Genomic DNA, 6939 nt, shown 5'->3' on the forward strand with positions numbered 1-6939 from the left:
CACAAAATCTGACACCGAAAAATTTGGGGCATTATCTCTGACCCCGGCCCCTTACTCGTTTCGGACCCCAAAAATAGGGTCCTTTTTCAATAAAAACTCATATATCTTCTATAATTTTAGCCGGAGAGCGAAAATATGCGATGACCCCATTTATACCCATAAAACGATTCTATGCTGTAGTCTAACACAAAATCTGATACCGAAAAATTTGGGGCATTATCTCTGACCCCGGCCCTTACTCGTTCGGACCCCAAAAATAGGGTCCTTTTTCAATAAAAACTCATATATCTTCTATAATTTTAGCCGGAGAGCGAAAATATGCAATGACCACAATTATACCCATAAAGCGGATCTATGCTGTAGTCTAACACAAAATCTGACACTGAAAAATTTGGGGCATTATCTCTGACCCCGGCCCTTACTCGTTTCGGACCCCAAAAAATAGGGTCCTTTTTCAATAAAAAACTCATATATCTTCTATAATTTTAGCCGGAGAGCGAAAATATGCGATGACCACATTTATACCCATAAAACGATTCTATGCTGTAGTCTAACACAAAATCTGACACCGAAAAATTTGGGGCATTATCTCTGACCCCGGCCCTTACTCGTTTCGGAAGCCAAAAATAGGGTCCTTTTTCAATAAAAACTCATATATCTTCTATAATTTTAGCCGGGGAGAGCGAAAATATGCGATGACCACATTCATACCCATAAAACGATTCTATGCTGTAGTCTAACACAAAATCTGACACCGAAAAATTTGGGGGCATTATCTCTGACCCCGGCCCCTTACTCGTTTCGGACCCCAAAAATAGGGTCCTTTTTCAATAAAAACTCATATATCTTCTATAATTTTAGCCGGAGAGCGAAAATATGCGATGACCCCATTTATACCCATAAAACGATTCTATGCTGTAGTCTAACACAAAATCTGACACCGAAAAATTTGGGGGCATTATCTCTGACCCCGGCCCTTACTCGTTTCGGAAGCCAAAAATAGGGTCCTTTTTCAATAAAAACTCATATATCTTCTATAATTTTAGCCGGGAGAGCGAAAATATGCGATGACCACATTTATACCCATAAAACGAATCTATGCTGTAGTCTAACACAAAATCTGACACCGAAAAATTTGGGGCATTATCTCTGACCCCGGCCCTTACTCGTTTCGGAAGCCAAAAATAGGGTCCTTTTTCAATAAAAACTCATATATCTTCTATAATTTTAGCCGGGAGCGAAAAATATGCGATGACCACATTTATACCCATAAAACGATTCTATGCTGTAGTCTAACACAAAATCTGACACCGAAAAATTTGGGGCATTATCTCTGACCCCGGCCCTTACTCATTTCGGACCCCAAAAATAGGGTCCTTTTTCAATAAAAACTCATATATCTTCTATAATTTTAGCCGGAGAGCGAAAATATGCGATGACCACATTTATACCCATAAAACGAATCTATGCTGTAGTCTAACACAAAATCTGACACCGAAAAATTTGGGGCATTATCTCTGACCCCGGCCCCTTAATCGTTTCGGACCCCAAAAATAGGGTCCTTTTTCAATAAAAACTCATATATCTTCTATAATTTCAGCCGGAGCGAAAATATGCGATGACCACATTTATACCCATAAAACGAATCTATGCTGTAGTCTAACACAAAATCTGACACCGAAAAATTTGGGGCATTATCTCTGACCCCGGCCCTTACTCGTTTCGGAAGCCAAAAATAGGGTCCTTTTTCAATAAAAACTCATATATCTTCTATAATTTTAGCCGGAGAGCGAAAATATGCGATGACCACATTAATACCCATAAAACGATTCTATGCTGTAGTCTAACACAATATCTGACACCGAAAAATTTGGGGGCATTATCTCTGACCCCGGCCCTTACTCGTTTCGGACCCCAAAAATAGGGTCCTTTTTCAATAAAAACTCATATATCTTCTATAATTTTAGCCGGATAGCGAAAATATGCGATGACCACATTTATACCCATAAAACGACTCTATGCTGTAGTCTAACACAAAATCTGACACCGAAAAATTTGGGGCATTATCTCTGACCCCGGCCCTTACTCGTTTCGGAAGCAAAAAAATAGGGTCCTTTTTCAATAAAAACTCATATATCTTCTATAATTTTAGCCGGAGAGCGAAAATATGCGATGACCACATTTATACCCATAAAACGATTCTATGCTGTAGTCTAACACAAAATCTGACACCGAAAAATTTGGGGGCATTATCTCTGACCCCGGCCCTTACTCGTTTCGGACCCCAAAAATAGGGTCCTTTTTCAATAAAAACTCATATATCTTCTATAATTTTAGCCGGAGAGCGAAAATATGCGATGACCACATTTATACCCATAAAACGATTCTATGCTGTAGTCTAACACAAAATCTGACACCGAAAAAATTTAGGGCATTATCTCTGACCCCGGCCCTTACTCGTTTCGGACCCCAAAAATAGGGTCCTTTTTCAATAAAAACTCATATATCTTCTATAATTTTAGCCGGGAGAGCGAAAATATGCGATGACCACATTTTATACCCATAAAACGACTCTATGCTGTAGTCTAACACAAAATCTGACACCGAAAAAATTTGGGGGCATTATCTCTGACCCCGGCCCTTACTCGTTTCGGACCCCAAAAATAGGGTCCTTTTTCAATAAAAACTCATATATCTTCTATAATTTTAGCCGGAGAGCGAAAATATGCGAAGACCACATTTATACCCATAAAACGATTCTATGCTGTAGTCCTAACACAAAATCTGACACCGAAAAAATTTGGGGCATTATCTCTGACCCCGGCCTTTACTCGTTTCGGAAGCCAAAAATAGGGTCCTTATCCAATAAAAACTCATATATCTTCTATAATTTTAGCCGGAGAACGAAAATATGCGATGACCACATTTATACCCATAAAACGATTCTATGCTGTAGTCTAACACAAAATCTGACACCGAAAAATTTGGGGCATTATCTCTGACCCCGGCCCTTACTCGTTTCGGACCCCAAAAATAGGGTCCTTTTTCAATAAAAACTCATATATCTTCTATAATTTTAGCCGGAGAGCGAAAATATGCGATGACCACATTTATACCCATAAAACGAATCTATGCTGTAGTCTAACACAAAATCTGACACCGAAAAATTTGGGGCATTATCTCTGACCCCGGCCCTTACTCGTTTCGGACTCCAAAAATAGGGTCCTTTTTCAATAAAAACTCATATATCTTCTATAATTTTAGCCGGAGAGCGAAAATATGCGATGACCACATTTATACCCATAAAACGATTCTGTGCTGTAGTCTAACACAAAATCTGACACCGAAAAATTTGGGGCATTATCTCTGACCCCGGCCCCTTACTCGTTTCGGACCCCAAAAATAGGGTCCTTTTTCAATAAAAACTCGTATATCTTCTATAATTTTAGCCGGAGAGCGAAAATATGCGGATGACCACATTCATACCCATAAAATGACTATGCTGTAGTCTAACACAAAATCTGACACCGAAAATTTGGGGACATTATCTCTGACCCCGGCCCTTACTCGATTCGGACCCCAAAAATAGGGCCCTTTTTCAATAAAAACTCATATATCTTCTATAATTTGAGCCGGAGTGAAAATATGCGATGACCATATTTATACCCATAAAACGACTCTATGCTGTAGTCTAACACAAAATCTGACACCGAAAAATTTGGGGACATTATCTCTGACCCCGGCCCTTACTCGATTCGGACCCCAAAAATAGGGCCCTTTTTCAATAAAAACTCATACATCTTCTATAATTTTAGCCGGAGAGCGAAAATATGCGATGACCACATTTATACCCATAAAACGACTCTATGCTGTAGTCTAACACAAAATCTGAAAACAAAAATTTGGGGACATTATCTCTGACCCCCGGCCCTTACTCGATTCGGACCCCAAAAATAGTGCCCTTTTTCAATAAAAACTCATATATCTTCTATAATTTTAGCCGGAGAGTGAAAATATGCGGTGACAACATTTATACCCATAAAACGACTCTATGCTGTAGTCTAACACAAAATCTGACACCAAAAATTTGGGGACATTATTTCTGACCCCGGCCCTTACTCGATTCGGACCCCGAAAATAGGGCCCTTTTTTCAATAAAAACTCATATATCTTCTATAATTTTAGCCGGAGAGCGAAAATATGCGATGACCACATTTATACCTATAAAACGACTCTATGCTGTAGTCTAATACAAAATCTGACACCGGCTCTTAATCGATTCGGACCCCAAAAATAGGGCCCTTTTTCAATAAAAACTCATATATCTTCTATAATTTTAGCCAGAGAGCGAAAATATGCGATGACCACATTTATACCCATAAAACGACTCTATGCTGTAGTCTAACACACAATCTGACACCGAAAATTTGGGGACATTATCTCTGACCCCGGCCCTTACTCGATTCGGACCCCAAAAATAGGGCCCTTTTTTCAATAAAAACTCATATATCTTCTATAATTTTAGCCGGAGAGCGAAAATATACGATGACCACACTTATACCCATATAACGACTCTATGCTTTATTCTAACACAAAATCTGACACCGAAAATTTGGGGACATTATTTCTGACCCCGGCCCTTACTCGATTCGGACCCCAAAAATAGGGCCCCTTTTTCAATAAAAACTCATATATCTTCTACAATTTTAGCCGGAGAACGAAAATATGCGATGACCACATTTATACCCATAAAACGACTCAATGCTGTAGTCTAACACAAAATCTGACACCGAAAATTTGGGGGAATTATCTCTGACCCCCGCCCTTACTCGATTCATACCCCAAAAATAGGGCCCTTTTTCAATAAAAACTCATATATCTTCCATAATTTTAGCCGGGAGAGCGAAAATATGCGATGACCACATTTATACCCATAAAACGACTCTATGCTGTAGTCTAACACAAAATCTGACACCGAAAATTTGGGGACATTATCTCTGACCCCGGCCCTTACTCGATTCGGACCCCAAAAATAGGGCCCTTTTTCAATAAAAACTCATAAATCTTCTATAATTTTAGCCGGAGAGCGAAAATATGCGATGACCACATTTATACCCATAAAACGACTCTATGCTGTAGTCTAACACAAAATCTGACACCGAAAATTTGGGGACATTATCTCTGACCCCGGCCTTTACTCGATTCGGACCCCAAAAATAGGGGCCTTTTTCAATAAAAACTCATATATCTTCTAAAATTCTAGCCGGGAGAGCGAAAATATGCGATGACCACATTTATACCCATAAAACGACTCTATGCTGTAGTCTAACACAAAATCTGACACCGAAAATTTGGGGACATTATCTCTGACCCCGGCCCTTACTCGATTCGGACCCCAAAAATAGGGCCCTTTTTCAATAAAAACTCATATATCTTCTATAATTTGAGCCGGAGAGTGAAAAATATGCGATGACCCATATTTATACCCATAAAACAACTCTATGCTATAGTCTAACACAAAATCTGACACTGAAAATTTGGGGACATTATCTCTGACCCCGGCCCTTACTCGATTCGGACCCCAAAAATAGGGCCCTTTTTCAATAAAAACTCATACATCTTCTATAATTTTAGCCGGGAGAGCGAAAATATGCGATGACCACATTTATACCCATAAAACGACTATGCTGTAGTCTAACAAAATCTGACACCGAAAATTTGGGGACATTATCTCTGACCCCGGCCCTTACTCGATTCGGACCCCAAAAATAGGGCCCTTTTTCAATAAAAACTCATATATCTTCTATAATTTGAGCCTGAGAGTGAAAATATGCGATGACCATATTTATACCCATAAAACGACTCTATGCTGTAGTCTAACACAAAATCTGACACCAAAAATTTGGGGACATTATTTCTGACCCCGGCCCTTACTCGATTCGGACCCCGAAAATAGGGCCCTTTTTCAATAAAAACTCATATATCTTCTATAATTTTAGCCGGAGAGCGAAAATATGCGATGACCACATTTATACCTATAAAATGACTCTATGCTGTAGTCTAATACAAAATCTGACACCGAAAATTTTGGGACATTATCTTTGACACCGGCCCTTAAACGATTCGGACCCCAAAAATAGGGCCCTTTTTCAATAAAAACTCATATATCTTCTATAATTTTAGCCAGAGAGCGAAAATATGCGATGACCACATTTATACCCATAAAACGACTCTATGCTGTAGTCTAACACACAATCTGACACCGAAAATTTGGGGACATTATCTCTGACCCCGGCCCTTACTCGATTCGGACCCCAAAAATAGGGCCCTTTTTCAATAAAAACTCATATATCTTCTATAATTTTAGCCGGAGAGCGAAAATATACGATGACCACACTTATACCCATATAACGACTCTATGCTTTATTCTAACACAAAATCTGACACCGAAAATTTGGAGACATTATTTCTGACCCCGGCCCTTACTCGATTCGGACCCCAAAAATAGGGCCCTTTTTTCAATAAAAACTCATATATCTTCTATAATTTTAGCCGGAGAACGAAAATATGCGATGACCACATTTATACCCATAAAACGACTCTATGCTGTAGTCTAACACAAAATCTGACACCGAAAATTTGGGGACATTATCTCTGACCCCCGCCCTTACTCGATTCATACCCCAAAAAATAGGGCCCTTTTTCAATAAAAACTCATATATCTTCTATAATTTTAGCCGGAGAGCAAAAATATGCGATGACCACATTTATACCCATAAAACGACTCTATGCTGTAGTCTAACACAAAATCTGACACCGAAAATTTGGGGACATTATCTCTGACCCCGGCCCTTACTCGATTCGGACCCCAAAAATAGGGCCCTTTTTTCAATAAAAACTCATAAATCATCTATAATTTTAGCCGCAGAGCGAAAATAT

This window comes from Palaemon carinicauda, chromosome 24 (assembly GCF_036898095.1).
Source record: "Palaemon carinicauda isolate YSFRI2023 chromosome 24, ASM3689809v2, whole genome shotgun sequence".
Lineage (NCBI taxonomy): Eukaryota > Metazoa > Arthropoda > Malacostraca > Decapoda > Palaemonidae > Palaemon > Palaemon carinicauda.